Source organism: Triticum aestivum, chromosome 7D (assembly GCF_018294505.1).
Source record: "Triticum aestivum cultivar Chinese Spring chromosome 7D, IWGSC CS RefSeq v2.1, whole genome shotgun sequence".
Lineage (NCBI taxonomy): Eukaryota > Viridiplantae > Streptophyta > Magnoliopsida > Poales > Poaceae > Triticum > Triticum aestivum.
In genome coordinates, this window is record NC_057814.1 from 15,343,895 (window position 1) to 15,351,130 (window position 7,236).

General features: G+C 45.3%; 1 pseudogene; it reads right to left on the reverse strand.

Moving 5' to 3' along the window:
* Nucleotides 1-4,257: 4,257 nt before the first annotated feature.
* LOC123165285 (3-ketoacyl-CoA synthase 5-like) lies at nucleotides 4,258-6,154 on the reverse strand (annotated as a pseudogene).
* Between the last annotated feature and the right edge of the window lie 1,082 nt (nucleotides 6,155-7,236).

Consider the following 7,236-nt stretch of genomic DNA (forward strand, 5'->3'; position numbering starts at 1 on the left):
GCCGGAACCCAGACAACCTTTCGGCTCTACGAAAAACTCTTTTCGTGGGAGGGAGAGAGAGAACCAGCAAAGCATGGCATGTGTATGTGAGAATGGATGGAGGGATGGCAGCCATTTCACCTCCTATTTATAGGAAAACCAAGGGGTAGTGTGCCTCCACAATTTTACAAAAAAACTCCCATGCAATATTTCATACATGAGGGTGTTAATTGCAAAACGGGGTGCCATGTGGAGCTCACATGGAGCATGCCCACCTTGGCTGGCCACACTAGGGGGGGACCCCCCCATGAGGTGTCTAGCTCCCCCATCTCTTCTAGAAGCCTTTTTGGAATGTTCCAAAAAGGTGCTTTTCCAAAAATATCCAAAAAGCACTTTCACTATTCATGATGATATTTTTCAGCGTCCGTTCGAACTGAAAATATTTATGTGGGCTTAGAACATGTCCAGTACCCACTAAAATAATTTTCAACACGTTTCGGAACAATTCCGGATTAGTGATTTTCATCTACGAAAAGCATCTGAAGCGGTTTCGGCAGTGCCGGAACATTTCCGGTTTTCATCCCAGAAAATTCCAGAAAGTTTTCAGAATGATTCTGGCACCCTCCAAGAATTATCAGGCATGTCCCGAAACCAATTTGACTTAATGGTATACCCCGAAACAACTTTTCGGTTTCACCGAAACTATTCCGGTGTTCTCTCCGGAACTTTTTCGGTGTGTCCGAAACTTTTTCGGTGAATTTCTCTTAGACTCCCTATATAGTATTCAGCAGATAGATGACCCTTAAGTGTGTGACCCTATAGGTTCGGTGAAGTATAGACATGACCGGAACATATTTCCGATCAATGATCGGCATCGGAGCCATGGACACCCATATTGATCCCTATACCCACACGAATGAATATTCGAGTGGACCTCAGTTGCCATTTGCTATTCTTATTGCCTCACGATATGTTACAAATACCCGAGGTGAGATTTTCTGCATCCCCGTGGATCAACAACTTGTCCACTATGCAAGTTACCTCGTTACCGGTTTTGTTCTCTTTTCTCGTTTCCTTGTTCCGGCATCCCTGTGATTAAATCACCTTGTGTCTGGCCAGACGATGATGGATACCGTAACACCGAGAGGGCCCGAGAATATCTCTTCATCGTCGGAGGAGAAAATCCCAATCTTGAGCTATCAAGTTACTTGACATACTTTTCCATGAACCCGTAAGCCGCCGTAATTGCCACCCATTTACGGATGACGTTTAACAAACCCCAAAGTTCATGAAGCAAGCATGAAGAAACTCGATACTCTCATGGTCTAAGGAATTATGCAAACATTAACTATCTCTGTGTTATTAACCATTAACTTATGACGAATGAATCTCATAGTATAACATCAATTCGGGTCGATTCAACACAAATGTTCTCTTAGCATTGTGCCCTCAAAGTTGCTGGCATAGACATGCCCATGATCAGGAAAACAGAACTATCATGCAACACTTGAGCTAGTCTTAGAGGCCAGACTAGGAATACTTCTTACCGTTTATTATTCCACACGTGCATATGAGTCTTCCTCCGAGCCTCGTGGATATTGCAGACTCGAGAATCATTGCAGTTATAACATGGAACATAAACATAATTATGAACTCGGAGATAAATAATATCATTTATTATTGCCTCCAGGGCATATCTCCTACAAATAAATGCCAAACTTGGCCCTATTGAGGAGCAGCGTAAAAAAATGAATCATCTATGGTTCAAACTCACAACCTCCACTTCCACAAAGAAGTCTACAACCACCCAAGCTAGCTCAAGTTTTGTTACAATATATGGTTCCTTAATAATAGTCCCACCTTTATTCTTTATATCAAATTTCACCAATTTATATACATCTGTAAATTGTCTAAAATATCAGCAACCCACATTGAGAATCAAGAAACAGAGGAAAAAAAGAGAAACACTGTACAAAAGAAGGAAACATGCATGCATAATTATGCGGGACTGTGGGAAACAAAACAGAGAGACTTGACGAGAGAGAAAAATGATTTGTGCATGCTGGGGAACTAATTAAACGGGATTGATGGTAATTAAACGAGATTGATTTGATGAGAGGAAAAAAGGGAGGGATGCTGCTGTGGGTAAGTAGAGATTTGATGAGAGAAGAAAGCGGGGGAGAGGCTCTTGCTGCATGCTGGTAGTAATTAAAGTGGGATTTGATGAAGCTGGGCCTCGCCCTTTGCATGCATGGCCTTTAGTAATTAAGCGGAAACTAAAGAGAAGGATTTCATGAGGCTCGCTTGGGACGACGATAGGAGAGCAGCATATTAGTGTTAAAAAAACAACAATACATGAATGTTTTTTGTGCGACGAAATTATATTTTATTTAAAAAAATACCTGATTGATTGTACGTCGTTGATGCAACCGGAATACACGACACTGGAAGCCTGGCCGTTGCTGCTGCAAGCGGGATGTGGTATTCCAAGACCGAACACCCTATGCATCTAGCATAAGCATGCCAATGCAACACCAGTTGCCACTATTCTTTTTCACTGCAAAAGTTGGACTGCCATGGTGCAACCGACTATGCATATGTTGCAAGTACGGTCGGTGGTATTTCAAGTCGGGAGGACGATGTTGCAAAGCCGACCACATGAACGTTACAGGGATATCTGATATCTATGTAAAGTCAAATGCATATCATTGCGAGGTCAATCGGTGTTATTAAAAATTGTATGGGTGAAGCTATAAGCTAATTAAGTGTAGATTTTAATATTTTGGAGAAGTAAGTTTTCTTTGCATTGTTGTTAAGGCTGGTTTTGTGACTAATGCGCAGCTGATATACATTTCTTCTACATCTCCGTGTGAGGCTCCCTGTCGTGGCTCCATCCCATGCTATCATACCATGCGGTGGATGTTTCGATGAAAACACCAGTTTTCTCTCCATTGCAACGGCATACGGGTCTAACTAGTTGTATCCTATTTGCCTCGGAGATTTTAGGTAACATGGTGATGATGTCTAGTTCAAGCATTTTACATCAAGTTTCATCTTTTCTTGTGGGGTACATCAAGTTTCTCCTAGTGGAGATGAATAAACAATTTCATTAGATATATTCTAACCACCTCCCATCAGTACTGGAAAATTATATTGGAAGATCATCAGCGCGAGGAGCCCAATTAGGTTTCATGGCGAAGGAAGCATGCTTTATTTCATTTTCAGAAAAGGGGCTAGTAAGAGTAAAGTTTTCCAGATCAAACAACTTTTCACGAAATTTCAAGAATATGTCCAGATTTGGGTTCTTCACATTTTTCTGATTAAATTTCGTATCTAAATATTTAAATCTAAGCTACAGTGGAATTTATTTGATTTATGCAAGTTATATCAATATTCTAAAATTAATAAAGTAATAGAATAGTATAAAAAATCATGGGCCAAAACTAGAAAAGGGCTGTCTATACGGTGCCTTCAGGCAAGGCGTATCTATACTACCCTTACTGCTATTATACTCACTTGAGCGATGAATAACTAAATCGCAACGGGATACAACCCGTCTACTCATAGGTGTTGGTAGGTGGGTTATTGGGTTTTGTTAAGTTAGGTGCAGCAAAAAGGGCTGGCCTATTTAGTACTCTTTTGAAATAAAAAACGTTATTAATTAACCGACTATAGCCTTTCAAATTTAATTGTTTGGGGTTGCTCAATTTTTTTAATCGTTTGGGCATCAAGCAAACTCTGATTGATGTGAAATTTGAATGTACCCTGTGTAGACTATAATGAGGCCACCCAAAATAATTCAAGTCATTTGAAGATCACTTTATATTTTTTGTGAAAATATCCCCATTTTATTGAATAAATTGAGTTTGCACTATGAGTAGCTGATACTGGAAGGATAAAATCATGAAATAATTTGGGTAGCTCCCAAATATATCATGAAGGCTAGAGGCATGGTTTGGGGAAAAGCCTAGGTGTAGAACACCGAAATAGAGAAGGGGTGTACTTGTTCACCATTTAATAAAATAGTAAATGAAATATGCAAATAATTAATTAAATTCAATAATTATATCAGCATGCCGAAAAATCCATGATTGCATACACGGAACTATCGTAGAACATGGCGACCTGAACATTCTCTGCAGCCTTAGCTCATGCATATGTGGCCAGCAGTCACTGTGGCAGAGGCTGGCGATGACAACGGCGCCAAATCTCGGCGAGAACTTTTAGAGTATTGAGAGGCTGCTGCCCCAGCATCGATGTTCCACCGCCTATGCTTCATCACCCAAGGCCACCACAATGTGCTTTTAGGGAGCGCTTCCCGTGCGAAAAGTTAACCTTGATGACGGCGGCAGGGTGGGGAGAAGAGAGGAGACGGCTGGGGCGGCGACCTTTTAACGATTGCCCGAGTCACCTATCAACGAGCGACATGGTTGAAGAAAAGAACTGAACAAAATGGTCTAGCCATTAAAAATCTTAACCTTCAAATCCTCACATATATGAAACACAATGAAACATGCCTTAGTTGTCTATTTTAATACCAAGATAAAATATTTAATTACCACACAAAGTATGGTTTCACATATATTTATCATAGCAAATGGACGATAACAATAAATCTGGGTGGGAGTCTCTGCAACTTGTTATTACACGATTGTTTTAACAAGCTTTTACAGTATGAAACAGTTGTATAACAAAGGATATGATGGTCCCTATGGCCCCATACGAAGCATATTGTTCCAGCTGCCGACGTTATTCTGTGTAGTGTTCTTCCTTTCTTTTTCGAGGGGAGTGTAGTTCTGGTTTATATACTGGAGTGGTAATTCGTAGCCGGGTATCGATGTATGCACCCGGCCCATGCTCTGTCCGGCTGGTCCGCTGGTCGGATGCACTCCCAGACGGCACTGTTGCACTTGAACCCGGATCCAAACGCAATCATCCATACCGTGTCGTTCTTCCGCATTCGGCCCTTGGCTTCGATGTACGCCAGCTCATACCACACCGTGCTGCTCGACGTGTTCCCGAACCGGTGAAGCGTCATGCGCGACGCCTCCACTTGCTCGTCTGACAGCCCTAGGCTGCTCTGCACCTTGTCAATAACCGCGCGCCCGCCGCAGTGCACGCAGAAGTGGTCGAATGCCTTGCGGAAGCCGGGGACGTGCGGCTTCACGGTCAGCCCCAGCTTTCTGGCCACAAAGGACATGGCGAAGAGCAGCTGCTCCGAGAGAGGGAGCACGAGGGGCGCGACGGCTCTGATGTTGGCTTTCAGGGCGTTGCCGGCGACGGCCAGTAGATCCTTGGACAGGTTGACACCTAAGTTGCCCTCGCCGTCCTCTTCCTGGAAGACGCACGAGTAGGAGCCGTCGTGCGTGCCCGTGGTGCTCGTGCGGACGAGGTGCGAGAGGCGGAACCGCGCCCTGTCCTCGGACGTGGACAGCAGCACGGCCGCGCCGCCGACCCGGAACAGGACGTTGGAGAGCTGCATGGGCCTCTCCTTGCCGGTGTAGAAGTTACAAGTGATGATCTCCGTGGAGACGACCAGAGCGTGCTGCGTCGCGCCGTGGCCCGTTGCTTGCAGCAGGCCGGCCGCGAGACCCGCCGAGATCACGCCGGCGCTGCATCCCATACCGGAAAGGTTTACGGCGCGGACGTCATCACGGAGCTTGTATCTGTTCACGATCATGTCGCTGATGGACGGCACTGGGGCGAAGACGCTGCAGTTGACTACTAGTATGTCGATGGCGTCTGCGGTGACCACCGTCTTGGCGAATAGGTCGTCGATGGCCGAGAAGACGACCAGCTCCGCCTCGGCGCGGGCCTCCTGGAAGCTATTCTGTGCCGGCATATACAGGTCGCCGGCGGGCAGTCTGGTCTCCTCGCCGATGGCGCTGCTTTCGAGCATGCGCGTCATGAAGGAGACGCTGTGCTCATCGAACAATGGGTTGAGGTGAATATGCTCGATGAACGTGGCTCTTGGCATACGACAGCTGCCAATACCCTGGAAGCAAGCATAGTCGACGAGGTATACGGTACGGCGGCGCTTCATCAGCTGTACGGTGGCCAAGCCGGCAGCTAGGAGACCGGCCAGGACGAGGTGGATGGGTTCACAGGCGCGGAGACAGCCTAATACAATGTCAACAATGGCCACGAAATGCCTCGGGTGAGGTATCAACGCCATAACTTTGAATCGCTGAAACTGTGTGGAGTCTGTGCGTCTAGGTCTATGTTCTGTAAAGGCGCACACGTTGCCGAGTAAGCTACTTGTGCGGTGCTCTCATTTATGGAGAACCACGTGCGCGTCTTACCATTTTTTTATTTGCAAAATGATAACTTATCTTTCTGTTATATAAGGGCATCTCCAATACTGACCCACAAATTCGCTACCGCATCCGTCCGCGTAATTCATGCAAACCGGCTGATTTTCATACAAACCAGACGGAATTTATTACATTTCGAACATATTTCAACTAAATTATAGCGGGCTAGGCTATGAATCTCCATTCTCACACGATGGTTTCCCTACGTTCGGCACCGCCGCTCATCGGACATGCATGAGCCCCAGACGTATATGCTTCAGCGGCAGGGCAAGAGTAGCCTCCGCCTCCGTGAAGCATGGTGTTGGCGCTCGAAAATGGCATGATCACAAACAGTGACATGAGGCTATAACAAGATGAGGTTAATATTATGAGTTCATGTCACTATTCAATGGATCTCTTCAAGATGAACCCAATAGATACGAAGATGGTCCAATACGGAGCTGAGATGCAAAAGGTATCAGAATTTCGGAGATACCTGTGTTGACATCAGATTAGCAAATGGATCAAACCACCTCAAGATGACCTCAAATCAAAAATTATTCAACATGAAAGTTGACCATCTCGTCGAAACGGTTGATTTTGATATAAAACTCATTTTTTAATCCGAGATCGTATGCAAACGTTACAACCTGATCAATGTGCTGCTGTCAGAAATTTGGGCTTGGCCGGATCATCCGGGCCTAGAGCCGGACATCCGGGCCGGAGGTCGTGAGAAGCCTGAATTTGGTTAGATTTTGATGATTTGGACGGCAAGGCAAGTCCTGTTCTTGTACGGCCGATTGAACAACAACACACAATCGTAAACGCATCTACAACTTTTTCATCTACGTTTTGTCTCTCCCTCGTTCTTTCTAACTCGTTCTTCGTGTTGGAGAGCTGTGAATCTCGAGGCTCTAGGGGTGGCTTGACCGACCTAGGGCAGCCCATAGCCTCCGCACTCCCC